We start from the raw sequence: 22,235 nt of genomic DNA, 5'->3' as shown, positions 1-22,235 counted from the left end.
GTAGGCAGTTGGAGTAGCACACTCAGCATGCAAAGGTGTCGTGTGTGCGCTTAGGGTTGCCTGATAGCAGGCGGTTGCTTGTCTGGAGGACATTGCTTGGAGGGTGGCTGCAGCATGAGCCTGTTGTGTGACGTGGGTCATGCAAGGACCAGAGGGTCGTGCACTGTGCATGTTGCAGGTGCAGACGGTCCTGCCTTTGGCACGGTGTTGGCGCAACAGTGGCACAGACAAGCTGCTGGCTGCATTAAGAATACGTGCAGGGGGGAAGGGAGGAGCATTTTGGAGGCGTGTGGGTTGCAGAATCAGGGCACTCGGTGGGGCGGTGCCGCAGGTGAGGCAGCAGCAGGCGGAAGGGGTGAGAAACTAGGCAAAAAGTAGCACACAAAGACAAGGAGGTCAGAAAGGCACAGTGCAACAGGTGTATGTAAAGGAAGGAGTGTCAGGTTACTCATGGGTCACGCCGAGAAAATGGATGAACAATCACTAAAAATGACAGCCACAGGATCAGGCAGCAAAATGCGGAGCTGCGCACAGGAGACACACCGTCAGCAGGCGTTGACGTCCCGTTGTGGGGAGCAACCTGCACAAATACATACACAACCAGGTACTTCATGCACAATAGAGATTATTAGCCATGAAGAACTGCATGCATGTTGCCGAAGTACACATACACTCATATGCTCAATCTTTGACAATTATGCCATAGATGACGCATGCAAACTGGCAAGAGATCTGCAGTGACAGAGATGAGGCACTTCGGATTGTGCTGAACACCTTTATTACACAAACTCACACTAAGGGAAATGCATCCATATGAACAGACTCACAGGTCAGTTGACAGAACATGTGGGACATACGTTGGAACCCCCCTTCACAACACGGATGTTGTAAATCACAAAGAACTGGCACACAAGTTAAGGGGATGAGCCAAACACATCCTGCTGCACACGGAGAGGCTGCAATTCACCATAGAGCCTGTTGTTGTGATGTCCCACACTATGTCCACCCGCAGCATCCGCAATGTTTCAGAAGCAAGGTTTACGCACATTGATGCCTTCATCAGACTCCACACTCCACTACAGATGACTGTCAAGAAGGGTGACTATCATGTCATGGGAGTGATGCTACATGTTATATGCTCCATGGTGAGAAGACATGTATGCATGGTACCACAACATGCACAGAAGCAGTCCCCACACATTCCCAACCCGTACCACCCCCAAAAAGCCTTGCTGCTATCCTTACCCAAACTGACATTTCCACATGTCCGTGCATGGAACGCTGATTCAGCACACGTTGCAATCCTCATGAGGAATAGCAGGAGGACAAAGATGACACAAGCAGACAACAGGCACAAAAACCTGGGAATGACAGACACACAAGAAGTCACCTAAAACAAATCTCTCCGCACGCATGGTCAGTTACGAAACATGAACAATGTTGGACACATGCACATTTCAAAGAAAGTCTCTCTGCAAAACTGTGTGGCATGACATCATCACTCGAGTGACACATCAGTACACACATCAAAGTCACTTTGCATTCAGTCAGCTGGACACACACATTGCAACACATGCCACTCAATGCTACAAGCTTGCACACTCATACCCAGTGACTCACCATTATGAGAAGAAGTTGCGTATGAGCTGACTCCAGATATCATTCTCCTCCTCCTCATCACTTGCCTTGTGACCAAGCCCTGGCTCCTTCACGGGTGGATGTTGTTGCTCATCAGGATCAAGGATGAGTGGCACTGCCTTCTCAACGGCCATGTTGTGCAGCATGCAGCACACAATGAAGATTTTGCACACCTTCGCCGGTGCATATGGGAGGGACCCGCCTGTCTTGTCAAGGCACCGGAATCGGCTCTTCAGGAGGCCAAACGTCCTCTCAATCACTCGCCTTGTCTGCCCGTGTGCATTGTTGTACCGGTGATCTGCAGCTGTTCTTGGGTTGCGGAGAGGTGTCACTAGCCATGGCATCTTGGGATATCCAGTGTCCCCTACATGGAAACATCATGTGAATAAGTGGGTCAGGAGATGCCGTAAGAGCCAAAGATACCGCAACACACAGGACAAACAGAGTATACCCACCAATGAGACATGCTTGTTCGTTGTGCAGCCGCAGCATCATTTGTGGCACCCTGCTATGCCTCATGATGTAGGCATCGTGTGCTGATCCTAGAAAACGTGCACAGACATGGGAAATCAGCATGTTAGCAAGACACACCACAAGGGCATTTATTGAGTGGTAATGTTTACGGTTGCGATAGGCTTGCTGCTGTGCCTGTGGTGGTACCAAAGCCACATGTGTGCCATCAATGAACCCAATGACATGGGGCATCCCTCCCAGGGCATAGACATCACCCTTGACATCTGTCAACTCCTCAGGAGTAGGAAATTTGATGAATTCATCAAGGTGCTCCAACATGGCTGCCAAAACATCATGCAGGACACGGCTGAACATTGTCTGTGACATCCCACCAACATCAGCTAGGATCAATTGAAACGTACCTGTGGCAAAAAAATGTAGGCCTGCCATCGCCTTCATCTTGGGGGTCAGCGCAGTAGGATACCTGTGTCGCGGTTGGAGGTGTGGTGCCAGCTTGTTGGTCAAGTCCTCAATCAACTGTCGAGTGAATCTGTAACGTCGGATGCAGGTAAGTTCCCTCATGGCAGCCGAGTCTGGCATTGGTCTTGGGACAGGCGGTGCCCTGCAGGATATTGTTAGGAATAATGAAGATTGAGAGTCTGCCAACATCAGTGTCAATGAACATAGCACATGCTAAACTGCTACTAAACATCAGGTAACTATGGAGTCTAGTGTGTGCAATACATCCAGGACACATATGCCAGCTTGCTGGCACTCCTACGAAAAGCCAGATACACCTGTTGATTGTCAAGTCTACATGACATGCCCTGAAATGAGCTGGGGGCAAGTCTGAGTGAACAGCCAGAGATATCACCGGAGTGACACACGTCCACATAGCTGCATTGGAAGGATGTCATCTCATCCAGACAGTTGACTGCAAGGCACACGCACAGGTCACATGGAATGTCAAATGTACATATGAAACACATTGCGATGAAGGGGTACACGTGACAACAAGAAAAAACACAGCCATTGAGATGACGCAGACATGTGTGCCTGGGAAAATATGAAGTCCGATGCACACAGACCCTACAGCCGTGGGAATCCACATGTGGCATGGTGTGCGTAGATGTGTGCCATGCCCATCTCCACACAGACCAATGTTGGATGCACCAACAGCAGATGCAGTTGACGGAACACTAACAGCAAGCTCATGGGAACACATGACACACACCTGACATGGTCACATAGGGGCACGCTGATCGTGACATGTCAGTTGCTAGAGTGTCCCTGGTCCTGGCCTCAGGAGACAGGTGCGGGTGGTGATGACTGTGCCATCCCACTGCTGCTGTGCATGACACAGTTGGACTACAGACACACATGTGGCAAGTGTCAAGGTGATGTGTGCCACATAGTGCCCCATCACACATGACATGTGTACACAGGTCATCACACATCAATTGTGCAAATGGATGAGATGACCTATGCAATATCACTGGCTGACACACCTAGGGAATGCACATGAAAGTATGCAATGACAAGTACTTGATGGACATCCTTGTGCGACTCGTAGCCCTCCATTCCTGGTGTGTGTATGTCTCGTATCACTATTCTACTGGTGCCGTACGGGTACGTTTGAAACGCACCGTACCCACGCATTCATTGGGTGTGTACGGTCCGTATCACTGTTCTACTGGTGCCGTAGAGTTACGTGTGAAACGCACCGTACCCCCGCATTCATTGCGTGTGTACGGTCCGTATCACTATTCTACTGGTGCCGTACGGGTACGTGTGAAACGCACCGTACCCACGCATTCATTGCGTGTGTACGGTCCGTATCACTATTCTACTGGTGCCGTAGGGGTACGTGTGAAACGCACCGTACCCACGCATTCATTGTGTGTGTACGGTCCGTATCACTATTCTACTGGTGCCGTAGGGGTACGTGTGAAACGCACCGTACCCACACATTCATTGCGTGTGTACGGTCCGTATCACTATTCTACTGGTGCCATACGGGTACGTGTGAAACGCACCGTACCCATGCATTCATTACGTGTGTGCGGTCCATATCACTATTCTACTGGTGCCATACGGGTACATGTGAAACGCACCATTCCCATGCATTCATTACGTGTGTGCGGTCCATATCACTATTCTACTGGTGCCATACGGGTACGTGTGAAATGCACCGTACCCCCGCATTCATTGCGTGTGTACGGTCCATATCACTGTTCTACTGGTGCCGTAGGGGTAGGTGTGAAACGCACCATACATGTGTGTGGATTTCAAAATTACATAGGGGACACATAGGGGACAAGTATTATGCCCAAAATGCATGCTGGCTGTCATGGATACAGAGTTTTCATTTGCAATGTGTCCATCAGGTGTCCTGGAACAGTCAGTTGGCCAAATAATACAATGTTGCAAAGTGGTTGTTGACTTGACATGATGCTCAAAATTTGAACGATGCAAATGCGTGTCATTGGTGTATGTTTAAAGGGATTGGAGTAAACGTATGATGCGAATGAGTCTGACCAATCACTATGTACTCCTCTAAATGAATGCCCCTCAGCAAGACAGATATAAGGCAGCCAGAACCCATGAGAGGGCACTTGCCTGCACAACTTTCCAGTCGACCCCACTGCTGCTGTCTCTGCTTCCTCTGGACCATGTCGCATACTGTGGAGAGGGCCCAGCCATTGACCCTAGAGGAGAATGAGGCGTTGCTGGACGTCCTCCTCCCACAGTACCCCAAGCTGTATGGGAGACCAGGGGAGCAGGTGGGTGCTGACTCCACTAGCTTTCCCTATGCACCTGTTGTGTGAATGTCACTTCTGGCATTGTGTCCAGGTGTGACAGACATGCACAGTTGTTTAGAGTGGGTCCCAGGGGGAGACATGCTTATGTCTCTCATGCAGAGCATGTGGTAGTTCCTGTGTGCACTCCTCACTTGCATTGTGCTTACTGTGACATTCACTGCATAGTTCATGACACATTCAGCCTGGCAAATCCTTGGTGGCTTTTTTTCCTATTGTCCTGAGGTGATTCAGTGGTCCCCCCAGTGTGACAGGTGACTGTACACACAGATGTGTATGAGTTGAGTGGACCTGTGGTGAGAGTGTCCAAATGATGTGTACGACCTCATGGACATTGATGTGTGTGAATGTTCCTTGTCATGTGGGTGAGTGTCTATGTGAAGTGTTGCACCACAGCTGCATGGAGGAGGCAACAGCTCTACCCATCTGATGTGACAAGTAAGCCGTGCTGTGTGTCTGACTTGCAGAGCTAGCACGACACCTGTGACACCCCACAGGCAAGTGGCATATGTGCAGAGTGAGAGTTGTATCCGCTGTTGTCACTGACAGGCGAGTGATCTGTGCCTGGGTGTGTCTGTCTAGTCTGCTGAGGGCGCGTCAGTGGAGTGGGACATGTGACTGCTTGGCACGTGCTGTCCATCAGCCTGCTGTTGCATGTGCTGCCCAGTGTGTGTCATGATCAGTGAGTGTGTCGCACCCCTTATCCCACCTGTTGACTTTCAATGCCATGTAGTGCATTGGGGCTTGCACACAGGCCAATTTCTCATTGAGAATAATGCAATTCCTGTCAGCATCCTATGCCCTGTTCAACATATCAAAGATGTTCAAATGTGTGTCTCTGGGACATGGAGCAGGTGTAGTGATGTTGTCTCACTTTGTCATCCTGAAAGGTAACTGCCTACGAAAATATGGTGATCTGGCAGGACATCGTCGGGGCCGTGAGATCGGCGGAGGATCGGAGTCGGCACCTACCACAGGCCCGAAAACGGTGGCATGGCATCCGGTGCTGGACCTGGCGAATCGCCCGGGTCCAGCTGGGGCTCGACCCTCCTCGCCCCCACGGCGGGCGCCGACGCCTGACCTCCCACATGACCCATGTCCTGGCGGTGGTCTTCCCTGACCTCGATAGGCAGTTACAGGAGAGACTGCAGCAAGGAGGGGGTAGGTACATGGCTGTTTGTTGTGTTATGTGTCACCAGCTTTTGGAAGTGCTCTGTAGCCTGGATACACTCCCAGAGTTAATATGTGCAGTGCATTTTCCGTTCCCAAATGTCACCTGGTGCTCTTTTTCATCTCTTCCCCTCCTTGACATGTGTCCCCTGGTCTGTGTGTAATCACATTTGCACATGGTCATCTAGGGTGCCAGAAAATCAAAGTGCTCATTGCTTTCCGCATCATGTGGGAGGGTGGTCTGTGACATGTGTTGGTACCTTGCCTGTGCCATGACCTGTTTAATATGTTGGGGGTCCATATTTGTTTGCACTGATGATGAGTCTCAACATAGGAGTGTGAGGTTTCAACTGAACACCCTTGCACCATGCATGGCCAATGTTGTGGCCTCAGACATGATGTGCATGAGTGGGAGATATGCATAGTGCCATGACGGTTGCTCATGGTACAGTCAGCTCATTCCAGGAACACGGAGCTGTGTGCCCACTACAATCCTCTGAGACACCCTGGCCTCCTAATCATGTGTGTCATCCCACACTGTGCACATATTCTGTGGGGTCAGAATAGGTCTGCCTCTGTGGCATTGTTCCCTGGCCTAGTTTGTATTTTTCCAATGTGTGCTACACGTGTCCACTGGACAGTGATAAACCATTTGGCTTGTTCATACTCACACTGGGCAGTGCCTGTGTGGCTATTCACAACAATCTGTTGATGGTTGTTTGTCACAAATATGTGTTGCCAGCCCCACGAGGTGATGTTGTGTCAATTTAGCAATTGTTGCTGCACAGTTTTTGAAACCCTGATTTAGAGGTGTCACTTCTTGATCTGTATCAATCACATTGACTCAGGTATGGGGGAGTTGTGCGGGAGAGGTCTACATGGGCACCCCTGATTTCTCCTTGCCAGGTCTGACCTGTGTGTGAAAATTGGCTGTACAAAGAATCACCGTGCAGTGCTCCTGTGATGGTGGCCAGTGCTTAATGTTCGTGCTTTGCAGCCTGTGTCATTTTTTTAAAAACATGATTACTGCTCATACATTTTTGGCACATGTGTGTGGTTCAGATGCAACGCAGTTTGGTCTTTGTGTGCTGACATCTGTGTGGACATTCTGGCTTGCCATGAGGGTGTCTCCACAGTACAGCTATGTGTTTTTACAACCCAATTGCAGGTCCATTAGCTTATGCATTGTCCCGGGTTTGGACATGTGTGCCACTCTACATGACAGGCAGTGGGTCATATGTGTAGCCAACTGTGTCATCAGGTAACGGATGGCCATGTGACAACTGGCATAATTCAAGTTGTTAGTCAAAAATAATTGTACATTGGCACTCACAGCACTTGTCAACAGTTCTTCAGGTTTTAAATGTGGTAATTTGATGATTTGTGTTAAGAACACCTGTGCCTGCATGAAAGATATCTCCCAAGGAATTGCACACCAAACGACATTTCCACTTTCATGGAACACGCTGGCACCTTTTCACAGAAGCCACTGTTAGAATTAAATGGTGTTGCAGATTCTCCGTATACATGTTCCCACAGTGGTCTTGATTTTGTGAAACTCCTTTGTTGTTGGTGATACAAACTAACGTGTGTCAAGACATCAAGACCTCCGTGGGCCAATGTATATGTACTTTCTGCAACACCATTTATTTCTAACAGTGGCTTCTTTGAAAAAGGTGCCAGCTTCTTCAATGACAGTGTAAATGTAGTTTTGTGTGCACTTCCTTGGGAGACATCTTTCATGCAGGCACATGAGTGTTCTTTTCACGAAATGGCGAATTGCCACATTCAATACATGTTGATTGTGTAAAGTATTGTGAGTCCCAAGGTAACAAAATTTTTTCGTTTTGTGTTCCAAAGTACTTACAGGTCTCTGAGTGTGGTTTGTTAGTTTACCTTGGGTGCACCACTACTGTTTCTTTCAAGGTAAACAAGAGGTGGCATGACTTCATTGTATTGCTGTGCTCACCTGTTCACAGACACTAGCTTCTCAGTGTATTTCTCAGTCAAGTTGTGGCCTGGTGTGTTCTTTTTTTCCTTGTGTCCAAGTGGCATAGTGGGTCTACCAACTGGGCAGTACAGGGCTTACATATGTGCGGAGTAATCTAGCTGTTACTCATGATGCATTGCCTGATTTGCACTGTGACCTATTGTTTTTGTGCTCATGTGTCAGATGTATACAGGTGACTGATGCATTTCTGTTTCTTCTCCTTGCCCACAGCATCATCATCCGAAACTGCACATGCATGGACCTGGAGGAGGGACCCAGCGACAGTGCCACCATTGCTGGCGAGTCCGAGGGAGCCAGTGGCACGGAGGGTGAGGGGAGTCAGTCCGAGGACCTGTCTGGAGGCGATACCACCTACGACTCCGACGGGTCCTGGAGGAGCCGGAGGCTGCTACACCACCTGGCAGCATCCCCACATTTGTCCCCGCCTCCTCCGTTACCATCTCCGCCCTCCCAGTTGATCCCATCCCTTCTGTCCGTGCAGAGGCCCACCATGTCTCCTTCGGCCCAGGCACCGCACCACTTGCCCCTGTAACCCCTGATGCCCTCAGTGAAGAGTCTGTGGACATACTGCGGCAGTTGCAGGTTGGGCAGGCATCAGTGCTGAATGTCCTCCATGGCCACACTAAACTGCTCACACAGATGGTGTCGTTCATGGAGGGCATGTCAGCAACGATGTCTGACCAACGCAGGATTCTGCGGTCCATGGACTCTTCACTGATGGCAGCAGTTACTCTCCTGCAGTGCTCCGTCCCCCCCTACCACAGACCCATCCACACTTCCCTCTCCCATACCTATCCAATGCACACCCAGACAGTCACGATCACGTACCCCACCAGACACAGGCAGCACACCCCCAAGTAAGGCAAAGCGCACACCTCCTGGCACGCACACTCAGGGGGATGTAGGCACACCCACAGGGTCTGGGGACAGACGACATACACGCAGCCACAGTCGCAGTCCGCCGTCCTCACAACCCTGTCCCTCCAAAACCACTCCCCTTGGCTCCCCTTCCAAACGCTTACCCAAGCAGCTCTTTCTGGGTGGGCTGGACCTCGCCCCTGCTGAGCCACCACCCCACAAGCGGGCAAAGAAGTCCCCGGGCACGGGAGTTGAGTCCCCCACCATGTCAACCCCCTCCCCCAGAAGCGCTGCACCCCATCCCTCGCCCACCACACACTCCCTTGACCCTGGAGAATCCTCATGTGCAGGGGTTCGGATGGACGTGCTAGCAGCAGTGTGCAGCGCCGAGCTCGCCTCCACCTTCGGCGCTGCCCCACCCCCTGTGGTGGAGACGTCCACCCCTGCACCCACCACACCTACCCTTCCCCCTCCTGTCCCTGCGGTGCCTGGTACTGCCACAGATGATGCCCCACCCCGTCCGACAAACCTGGAGGTTCATTTGTGCAGGCAAGCAAGGGGTAGACGCGGTCCCCTACGTCCCCCCTTGGACTTTACATATGGACTGGCCATTGGCCTCTGTAAATAGTCTATTTTTTATATTTATTTTGGTGCTGAATAAAGCCTTTATTTTTACTTTCAACACTATTGCATTTCAGGTACTTGATGTTGGTGATGAGGCTCCTGGAGTTGGTGTTCTGGTAATGTGTTAGGGTTCTGAGAAATGTTTTTGTGTGATGGTCATGAGGTGGCCCATGGTATCTGTGTGCCATCACAATGTCTCTGCAAAGAATCATTGGTAGTGTGTGTTCATTTTGTTTTGAGACATTGTCCCAAGGAGTGTTCCTTCCTCTGTGGCACCTGACATCTTCCCTGCAAACAGTTGCACAATTGTTGTGCTGACCTGTGTCAACATTTCCTTTGTTGGTGACGGATCCCTTCAACAATGGCTATCCCTGCTCACTGATGTCTCCTGCTGAATCGTCTGTGCCATCCTTGCTAGTCACTGTACTTGTGTTTTGAGTATGTCGAAATGCCTTCATGGACAAATTCACCCTTTTCAGCACTATGCATGTGTGTAATCACAGCCTACCACACAAATGGTACTTGTTATGCAGGGTATTTGGGCACCTGACTCACAATTGTGGGCATTGTATCTAGGGGAATTCCACCCTATTCCTTCCATGAGAGACAACATCTTGGTGGCTGGACCAGCACCTGGACATTCCTATCAGTCCTGGGATGTGTGTGACAGTGTGTGTTCCCTTCGGCTATCTTAGTTTTGTAGGCAGTTAAATGACTATACAGTCTTGTGGCATGATATCAGGGTGTGTATTGTGCTGCATCCGCCATGGGTGGGTATGCATGTGTTATTTGTCCTCACACCCACATGTGGTGTGTCATGCAGTGGGTGAAAGACATCCATCCTCCTGGGAGTGGGACACTGCTGTCAGTGATGTGTTGTCATAGCACTGTCACCATAGTCCAAAGTTAGGGATGCTTACATACCACCATGTAGGAATGTGGTAATCTGATAATGATGTACACCCCCCATATCTCTGTCCACTACTGGTTGTCCTCTGCACCCACCCCCATGTCTCTGTTCACTGCTGGTAGTCCTCTGCACCCATACCATGTCTCTGTCCACTGCTGGGAGTCCTCTGCACCCACCCCTCATATTGCAGACCACTGCTGGGAGTCCTCTGCACCCACCCCCATGTCTCTGTCCACTGCTGGGAGTCCTTTGCACCCACCCCTCATATTGCAGGCCACTGCTGGTTGTCATATGCAACCACCCCCATGTCTCTGTCCACTTCTGCGAGTCCTCTGCACCCACTCCATATGTCTGGACACTGCTGGTATTCATCTGCACACACTCCTCATATTGCAGGCCACTGCTGGAGTCCTCTGCACCCACCCCCATGTCCCTGTCCACTCCTGGGAGTCCTCTGCACCCACCCCTCATATTGCAGTCCACTGCTGGTTGTCAGAGGCACCCACCCCCATGTCTCTGCCCACTGCTGCGAGTCCTCTGCACCCACCCCCATATGTCTGGACACTGCTGGTATTCATCTGCACACACCCCTCATATTGCAGGGCACTGCTGATAGTCCTCTGCACCCACCCCCATGTCTCTGTCCACTGCTGGGAGTCCTCTGCACCCACCCCTCATATTGCAGGCCACTGCTTGGAGTCCTCTGCACCCACCCCCATGTCTCTGTCCACTTCTGGGAGTCCTCTGCACCCACCCCTCATATTGCAGGCCACTGCTGGGAGTCCTCTGCACCCACCCCTCATATTGCAGGCCACTGCTGGTAGTCCTCTGCACCCACCCCCATGTCTCAGTCCACTGCTGTGAGTCCTCTGCACCCACCCCCATGTCTCTGTCCACAGCTGGTAGTCATATGCACCCACCCCCATGTCTCTGTCCACTGCTGGGAGTCCTCTGCACCCACCCCCATGTCTCTGTCCACTGCTGGGAGTCCTCTGCACCCACCCCTCATATTGCAGGCCACTACTGGGAGTCCTCTGCACCCACCCCTCATATTGCAGGCCACTGCTGGTTGTCATATGCACCCACCCCCATGCCTCTGTCCACTGCTGGGAGTCCTGTGCACCCACCTCTATATGTTTGTCCACTGCTGGTATTCATCTGCAGCCACCCCCATATGGCTGGACACTCTAGGTATTCATCTACAGCCACCCCTATATGGCTGACCACTGCTGGGAGTCCTCTACAGCCACCCCTACATGTCTGGACACTGCTGGTATTGATCTGCAGCCACCCCCATATGGCTGGCCACTGCTGGAAATCCTCTGCACCCACCCACCCACCCCCTTGGAGCAGTACAGTGCTGGCCTGGACCTACACACACACCAATATGAAGGTAACATGCAGGGCCAGACCGTAACCCCACATTCGTGGCGTGTGTACGCCTCATATCCCAAATGTACTCGTGCCATAGGGGTACGGGTGAAACGCACCGTACCCCCGCATTCATTGCGTGAGTACGCATCGTATCACTGTTCTACTGGTACCGTAGGGGTACGTGTGAAATGCACAATACCCCCGCATTCATTGCGTGTACGGTCCGTATCACTGTTCTACTGGTGCCGTAGGGGTACGTGTGAAATGCACCATACCCACGCATTCATTGCGTGTTTACGCTCCGTATCACTATTGTACTGGTGCCGTAGGGGTACGTGTGAAATGCACCGTACCCACGCATTCATTGCATGTGTACGGTCCGTATCACTATTGTACTGGTGCCGTAGCGGTACGTGTGAAACGCACCGTACCCATGCATTAATTGCATGTGTACGGTCCGTATCACTGTTCTACTGGTGCCGTAGGGGTACGTGTGAAACGCACCGTACCCATGCATTCATTGCACATGTACGGTCCGTATCACTATTGTACTGGTGCCGTAGGGGTATGTGTGCAAAGCACCGTACACGTCCACTTCCGTTGTTGCGGTACGCAGGGGTTGCTGGACATGCCCCCCCAAGTGACCAGACCTTGGTGGTATTGTATGGGCTCCATATTATAGGTTTCGATTTGGGTATGGGGTATGTTTCCTGCCCCTCACCCCCACCCTGGCCCCTGGGTGTTGTTCTCACCTTCTGCGGCGTGTGCGTCGGGTCCGATGCACCAGGTCGTAGGCTAGGAGGACCGGGATGACACGTACGATGGGGTTCATGGTGTGTACGTCGCGTACCGGGGCTCCGTTGCGTAGCGGTTCGTGTAGGACTCTGCTTTTCCGGCTGTGTTTGGCTCCCGTAAAAAAAGAGCCGTACGGAGTGACGTAGGGACGAATCACACTTGCTGGGCTGGAAACTGCTGCTTGAATACATCCGGACATCGCGTACAAGCTGTTCCGGATCAGAATTGTTTTGTTTTTTTACCCGTACGGTCTTTTGTACGAAACGTACGGAAATAGGCGTTCTGTATGAATCGTACTTCCTAGGTTGTACGGAAAGTTTACCGGGTACAAGTCGTATGGAGAAAACGCTCCGTACAACGATTCGTACAGCCTTTTTCCAGGATTGGAATCGACCCCTTATTGTCTTGTTGATCTACTTTTCGATTTGTACTGTCTTTTTGTTTTGTATCTTGATATTCCTTTCCTTCTATCTTTCTGTATCATTTTTCTATCTGCTTTTTTCTTTCTATTATTCTTTTTGCCTCCTCTTTGTTCTTTTCTTTCCTGTTCAAACAATATTCTTCTCTTCATACTCTTTTTCTTCCACAGTATTTGAATTCAAAGATTGATTTTTTCACTGTTTGCTTAGAAATATTCATGTTAATACTTTTTACTCACATTCCGAGTTACTACGTGGAATTTCAAGGGACTAAGTAATCCCGTTAAAAGACAACAGGTGCTAACTCACTTAGCTAATTTAAAAACTGACGTTGCTCTACTTCAAGAATCCCATTTATCTGAGACTGAAGCTTCTAAATTAAATAAATGATGGGTTGGAAAGGTTTTGTCTTCTCCGGCTCTAGGAAAGAAAAATGGAGTTCTGATTGTTTGTCATAAGAAACTCAATGGTTCTGTTGTTCATCAAGAATCTGATTCCGACGGGCGTTGGGTTATTGTTAAACTTCCTATTGATAAAATACTCTTAGTTATTTTTAATGTATATGGTCCTGTTACCGTTGAAAAAGTTTTCTGGACACAGAGCTCTGATAAATTAATTTTATATGATGATGATTATATTGTTTTTGGCGGTGATTGCAATTAAATTCATGGGCCCTTACTGGACCGACACTCGTCTGTCAAATTTGGAAATACTAAAATGCACTCACAATTTACTTCCACCATACACCGAATATCTCTTGTCGATATCTGGAGACTTTGTCATCCAAATCTCGGAGAATTTACTTACTTTCACCTCCATGTCAATCACAGTCCCATTTTGGCTCAGATCAGTTCTGTGAATTGGCCCAGATATCTCTTTCTTAGTAAACCCTTAGCTCATTATGCCCTCCATTCTGAAATAGGATCTATTTTAATTTCAGACCATGCCCCAGTTTTTGTTGACTTTGATCTAATTCCATTTACCCCACATACTCGCAGGGGGCGTTTTAATAATTCATTACTTGCGGACCCTAACTTCTCTAGCCAATTCAGTTCCTTTGCCTCTGAGTTTTTTGCTATTAATTCAACTCCAGACTCTTCTCCTGTTATGATTTGAGATTCCTTTAAGGCAGCCACCGGAGGTTTTATAATGAATTTTGTCTCACATAAGAAAAAGTCTTTTTGAGCCAATCTACCCAATTACTTCATAAAATCAAACAATTGGAATATACTTATTACCACTCCAATTCTGAATCCTCTCTAAAAAATCTAATTGACGCCAGGCTTACCTTTAACAGGCTTTCTACAGAAGATGCTTCTTCCTATCTTTTGAAAAGTAGCACTCGCTATTACGGTGGGCAAAATAAAATTGGAAAAATATTGGCTAACTATTTAAAAATTAAGAAAGAAAGAACTAGAATAGAATCGTTGCAAAGTACTAACGGGTCTCTTCTATTTAAAGATGAAGATATCTTAAATTAATTTGTCTCCTTTTAAACAGATTTATCCTCTTATTTTCAATCTATTAATTCTCCACCCTCCCATCTTACTGATTTTGATTCCTTGGAATATGATATTACTTTACCTGACATCACTCATGCTATTTCGGTCTTGCGATGAGGGAAGGCCACTGGTCCTGATGGATTTACTGTTGAGTTTTATGAACATTTTGCTAAGCTTCTTCTTCTAAATCTTTTACTTTTATTTAATTCCTTTATTACAAATGGTTTGTCTCTTGGCACTTTTCAAGATGCCTTGATATGTCTAATCCCAAAGGACAACAAAGACTCTTCTCTTGGTAAAAAATTACCGTCCCATCTCCTTAGTTTTTACCGACTATAATATTTTTGCAAAACGTTTTGCATTACGTATCGATCCTATTCCGACCCAGATCGGAATCGGCCCCTTAATGTCTTATGCCTTAAACACTATTTCGCCCACACTGATTTTTCATGGCAAACTACTAAAATCAAATATCTAGGTCTATGGTTTTCTTCATCTATCCCTGACACTTTAAAACTAAACTTTGATCATATTATAAAATCACTAAATTATAGTATTACTTGTTGGCATCCTCTTTTTCTTTCTTGGTCGGGTCGACTGGATTTGATTAAGATGATGCTTACCCCATTGATTTTATATACTCTTTCTATGATCCCCATAGATATTACCAGACATGATTTAAAAAAAATGGATTCACTTTTAACTAAATTTCTTTGGAAGAACATGTCTCCTCGAATAGCCTTGTCCATTTTAAATAGGGACAAATCTAGTGGAGGTCTTAGATTTCCAGACTTCAAATCTTATCACTCAGCCTTTTCTCTAAAACAAACTTCCTGTTGGCTTTCTTCAAAATTTCCCACTCATCCACTAGTGTGGATCTCTATAGAGAAATCTTTTCTGTCTCCTTTTGATTTCAGGAGTTTCTTTACCAACAATGTTTCCCTTATACACTCTCCCATTATTCCTCACTCTCATAAGCTTTTAACCCCTTTTCTATACTTTTCGTACCCTTCTATTTCTTCTCTGTCTCAGCAACCTATCTGGCACAATAAGTTATTATGCATCAAGAATTGTACCATTTATTGGACGTCTTAGAGATCCAGAGGATTACTCTGGATTTCCCAACTTTTAAATAATAATCTTCCCCTAGCCTTCTCTGATCTACAAACAAAATGTTCATTACCTAATTATTTTCGTAAACAATATAATTCTCTACTTCCTTCTCTCAGTCAGTACCTTCTTAAATTACCAACTAACCCCATTCTTCCTATAGACTGCTCCTCTCTTTTTCCCATTTTAGACTCTTCCCCTTCTATTTATAAGTGTTTATTAAAACCTTAGAGAGACTCAAGTCAAAAACTGAATTGGCACAGGAAAGGGATCTACAACAATGCTGACCAACCTCCTTATGGGATAAATTATCGCTCAAAATTCACAAAACTTCAAGAGCTGTCAACACTTCTCAAACCCTTTATTTTGTCTATCAATGATTATTACTTTCCCCTGTAAAATTAGCTTCCTTTTCACACTCCACTCCATCCATTTGTTGGTCCTGTTCTGGTTCTAATGCAGATTTAAAACATATGTTATTTGAATGTCCTAGTATTGCTCATTTCTGGCAACTAGTTTGGTCCCAGATTAAAAAGCTCTTTCGAGTCAACATTTCCTTCTCTTAATCCAATATTTTTTGTGTTCCCTGTCTTCTTGCTAGCCTCAATCACCAGCTAATTTTAAGTTGTTAGATTTGTTATTGGCTGTAGCATTACATTTAATAAATTCAAATTGGAAACAAGCAGACAAAGTTACTTTTAGAACTTGGTGGAACGTCGTATGCTTTCATCACAGGCTTGATACCAATTTTGTCACCCCTATATCTTTAGCTATTAAAAGAGATCTTCTATGGCTCCCTCTTACTACATATTTATCCTGGTCCGCCTCAAATGTTGCTAATACTGCAGATGATGTCTGGAAACCGCCTTAATTTCACCATGTTGTTTTTTCTCATAAAAATTAAGATATGCTTATGAACTAAAATTAGTTTATATTGTGATTCTCTTAATTCCTATGGATTTTTATGCTTACAGTGTTTAATGTTATACCTTGTTGTTTCTTTCTGTAAAACTTCTGTAGAGTCAGATTATGTCCACCCCCCTTATTTCCTTTTTCCTTTCCTCCCTACCCCTCCCCTTTTTACTTTCCACATATAGCATGTTTTCTGTAATAGTGATTTTTCTTATTGCTCGATATTTCTTATATTAATTGCAATTCTCTAAGCTTGAATTGCATATGCTGTTCTTTCTCTCTTGTTTTCTCAAAAAACTCAGGTGCCGATCACGATCCGGTAAAAAAATTCCCCGTACGACTCGTATCCGGTCTTTTTACCGTACGAATCGTACAAGTGCCGTACAAACTGGCAATCACGATTCGCATGGGAAAAAGTCCATACGAATCGCATTGGGAATCATTCCCCACACGTCCTCGGGTCGGAAAATGTGTCCGACACGTCCCCGGACGATTTACCGTACAAATGTGAAAAGTGAAGTCCGACCGCGGAATTACGATCCATCCCGTGCGTCCGATGTTACAACCGTGTGGAAAAAACACCGTCCGCACCGAACTCCCATAGCAACCATGGAGACATGTGCCCGCATACGCGCCAAACACCCCCCCGCCCTCCTATGTATGAGTCGAATCCCCACCCGTGTATGTACACCCGTGTATGTACGAGACGTACCCCCACCCGTGAATGTATGGAGCGTACCCCCACCCCAACCGTGAATGTACGACCCGTACCCTCACCCACGTATGCATTGAGCGTACCCCCACCCCAACAGTGTATGTACGACCCGTACCCTCACCCGCGTATGTATGGAGCGTACCCCCACCCCAACAGTGTATGTACGACCTGTACCCCCACCCGCGTATGCATGGAGCGTACCCCCACCCCAACCGTGTATGTACGGACCGTACCCTCACCCGCGTACGTATGGAGCTTACCCCCACCCCAACAGTGTATGTACGACCCGTACCCCCACCCGCGTGTGCATGGAGCATACCCCCACCCCAACCGTGTATGTACGGACCGTACCCTCAGCCGCGTACATATGGAGCGTACCCCCACCCCAACAGTGTATGTACGACCCGTACCCCCACCCGCGTATGCATGGAGCATACCCCCACCCCAACCGTGTATGTACAACCCATACCCCCACCCCAACTGTGTATGTACGACCCGTACCCTCATCCGCGTACGTATGGAGCGTACCCCCACCCCAACAGTGTATGTACGACACGTACCCCCACCCGCGTATGCATGGAGCGTACCCCCGCCCCAACCGTGTATGTACGGACCGTACCCTCACCCGCATATGTATGGAGCGTACCCCCACCCCAACCGTGTATGTACGACCCATACCCTCACCCGCGTACGTATGGAGCGTACCCCCACCCCAACAGTGTAAGTACGACCTGTACCCCCACCCGCGTATGCATGGAGCGTACCCCCACCCCAACCGTGTATGTATGGACCGTACCCTCACCCACGTACGTATGGAGCGTACCCCCACACCAACAGTGTATGTACGACCCGTACCCCCACCCGCATATGCATGGAGCATACCCCCACCCCAACCGTGTATGTACAACCCGTACCCTCACCCCAACCGTGTATGTACGACCCGTACCCTCACCGGCGTACGTATGGAGCGTACCCCCACCCCAACCGTGTATGTACGACACGTACCCCCACCCGCGTATGCATGGAGCGTACCCCCACCCCAACCGTGTATGTACGGACCGTACCCTCACCCGCGTACGTATGGAGCGTACCCCACCCCAACCGTGTATGTACGGACCGTACCCCCACCCCAAACGTGTATGTACGACCCGTACCCTCACCCGCGTACGTATGGAGTGTACCCCCACCCCAACAGTGTATGTACGACCCGTTCCCTCACCCGCGTATGCATGGAGCGTACCCCCACCCCAACATTGTAAGTACGGAGCGCACCCCAGGCCCCAACACCAGCACCTTCACACAACATCGCGCATGTACGAGTCGTACCAAGCCAGGCACAAGGACAGCACTGTACAACAAATTTCCCGAAGTACACACCGTACACACGCTAACCCCATGTACACAACCAGGACAAAGCAAAACAACACAAGAATACACCATTCGAATAGCACAAAGCCACAACACATGTCCAACAAGCACAAAAACAACACATTCACTGACCTGCAACTGCCAAAATCCAAAACAGAGGCCCAAAACACAACCACTCCTTATAACACACCCACCCAAACTTCAAACACAGCCACACCCACCAATGGACCAATAAAAAGGGCCCACACACATAAACCATGAGCCTTTGCAACAGACTCACTGCTGCCAGACCCCACAGACAACCTACAGCACCATACTAGAACCTTTACTACACCTTACACTTGCACACCTTCACACACACACCTTCACAAACACCCCCTCATCACATTCACACACACACCTGCACAACCACACACACACACCCACAACCATCCACACACCCCCCCCCCCACCATCCACACCCACACCCCTCACCATGCCCACTAACAAGAATCCAAAGTTCACTAGCCGAGAGTTGGAGGTCCTTGTCAACGAAATCCTCAGAGTCGAGCCACACCTCTTTGGAACATTGGTCAGACAGACCTGCATGACCGAAAAAACAGCCATGTGGCAGAGGATTGTTGATGCTGTGAATGCTGTTGCGGCCACCAGAAGGACCAGGCATGAATGCCAAGCCAGGTGGTACGATCTGTGGAGGAGGGTCCGAGCCAAAATGACCGATGACCACAACCAGGCCAACGTCACTGGAGAAGGGCCGCCCCGCAGAACTGTACACTACCATCCCTGGGAGGAGAGGGTGATGGCCATACTGCCGTGGTGTCAGTGGATGGATTAGACGGACTCCGAGACCCGGGTGAGTACACAAACAACTCACCTCACATGGGGGGAACGTCATCCACAACCAAACTCACAAACAGGCATGCAACCACCCCAAGCTATCGCATGACTCAACCACACTCCATGAACATGCACATGCCACTGGCGCCACCATGCCCCATGCACCCAGCTGGACAATGCAAAGTCACAGGCCACAGAAAACACCAACACAAGACACGGTAAGCCGGATGGCGGGAGTGTGGGCCACAAAAATCACATAGTGCAACTCAGAAGCAGACAACAATGCCCCCTGCCCATATGGCCTAGGTCACAGCCAGACAAACAGTGTGTCCCCACACAGGAAAGACTTGCCAGCAAATGGCGGACGCCTTGCATTAACACATGGGGTGACGGCACGTTTTTGCACATGACAGCAGCTAATGAACAGCCAACACTGTGAAAGAGTGGCAGCACACACCACCACAGCAGCAGCGCACACACAGACACTACACCCAATGGGTGCCTGCTGATCAGAAACAAACTCACATCAACAAGCCAAGGGCCAGTCAAAGATCTGCAAAAAGTGTGTGCCTAGGAAGCTGGGCTGAGGTGACAGAGGGTGACACACAGAGGGAGGGAGAGGGGGAGAGAGAGGGAGGGAGACACAGGGAGACGGACAGAGGGAGGAGGCTGACACACAGAGGGAGGGAGAGGGGGACAGAGAGGGAGTGAGAAAGGGACACACAGGGAGACCAATTCAGCCGTGGGGGGTGTGGAAATGTCTGCTCGTCAGCAGGTGGACTGCGTGCATGTAGACAAGGGTGGCCAGTGCCTGAATCCCTCCTCTTCTCCATGGCAAAACACTGGGCCATGTGTCAACCTGTGCACGAGCACAACGCCAGCTACCTGCATTATCTAAGTGTGTGGAACAACTCCATGTGCCCACGTACAGTGCAACACGGATGGCGCCAATGCATGGCTCGCCACACCTGCTCATTCCACTGCTGAGTGCAGTCACAATTGACGCAGCAAGTAAGACTGTGCCACATATAGGTAAAGTCGCAAAAGCTGTGGCCAAGGGACATACCCATGCACAAGTGCACTGTGAGTGGAATGCAAGACATATCCAAATTCCCAGAGGAAATGTGCCAACTTAGAAACGAATGAAACATGGATGTTGCATGGAACAAAACTAACATTGTCTCTCTCACACACAGGTCAACGTCGTGGATCACCCCCCAACATTGGGGGGGAAGACTCACAGGACCCGGCTCGGCGGGATGACGGACCCACCGGCAGCGACGACTCTCACCACTCTGTGGACGAACCCGAACCCAACCAACCTGGCCCCTCTGGTGTTCAACCACCTGCAGCACCTGCGTCAGGTACAACTGGGCCAACCACCACTCCCACTCCTGCCACATCCCAGGAGACACCCAGGATCCCTGCCCCACCACCACAATGCAGCCAGGCTGGCCAGGAGGGACACGGTGTACCGGGCACCCAGGAGGAGGCAGGCGACAACGCCAATGCCACCCCTCAGGGGTCCCGGAGACCCGATGTGCCCACAAGGGCAGGCCAGGTGCAAGTGGGCAGGGGTGGTGGGAGTGGAGGACGGCAGAGGCGCGAGCCTGACCTGTTGGCTGCGGAACCGGTATATTCCCATGTCCGAAACATCCTGGACACATACCGGCAGGACACCACGGGCATGGCCCAGGTTGTGTCCATCCTCAAGGAGATCAAGACCCAGCAGGCCCAGCAACATGCAGAGCAACATGCCTGTCTACTGCGACACCAAGGGCGGATGGAGGACAGACAGGCTGAGCTTGTGACGGTGTTCAGGGGAATTCACAGTACACTCCGTCGGACAGCCGACAACATGGGCAACCCTCCCTGTGCCATCAGGCGTAGAACATCACCACCCACAGGGAGGGATCAGGAGGAGGAGGAGGAGACATCCGACGGAGCATCCCAAACATCGTCACGGCCTGCTTCTGAGGGTCCCCGCAGGAGGGCGGGTCGTCCACGGAAAAGACCGTGAGGGTCAGCGCAACAGCACCATCTCCCAGGACACCTGGCCTGGCACCTGGCCCACTGGACCAACAGCAGCACAGCAGCAAAAGACATTCTCTGCCACATGTACTTGCTGGTCACTGTCTGACCAATGTTGACAAAGACTGTGGCATGGACTCTGAGGATTTCAAATGGCAAGGACACCAACTCCCCTAGTGAACTTTGGATTCCACACACCCGGAAAGCCCCTCATGTCATACCCCCCCGTACCCCAACCAAAATAAAAAGTTACACCATAAAGAGAAGATGCCTACATATTGCATTATTACCTTACATGTGTCTTGTAAAGTCTAACCATGCCTGAGTTCTCATTTGACTTCAACCATCCACACCCTGGGGCCTGAGTCTGGCACAGGACACACATGGGTCACATTGTATTAGGCAGGACAGACATGGAGCACCATACACACCCGTGATGGGCCCAACCAGCTGAGGGGGTGGCCGCACAACCGTGCCGACAGACATATTGAGTACAGCGACAGCCATGCGCAGAGGTCAGGGATCATGTGGAGTGTCCTGTGGGGCACCCAGGTATGTGTGGACAGGTGGCAGAACCATGTCCTGCAAGCTTGAGTCAGGTGGATGCAGAGAATGGTGGTCTGGCCAACGTTGAATGCATGGGGATGGCACATGTCACAATACCCACACAGTCATGGACATCATGCACA

The sequence above is a fragment of the Triturus cristatus genome, chromosome 10, assembly GCF_964204655.1.
Source record: "Triturus cristatus chromosome 10, aTriCri1.1, whole genome shotgun sequence".
In the NCBI taxonomy this organism is placed as follows: Eukaryota; Metazoa; Chordata; class Amphibia; order Caudata; family Salamandridae; genus Triturus; species Triturus cristatus.
This window is presented reverse-complemented; position numbering follows the sequence as displayed.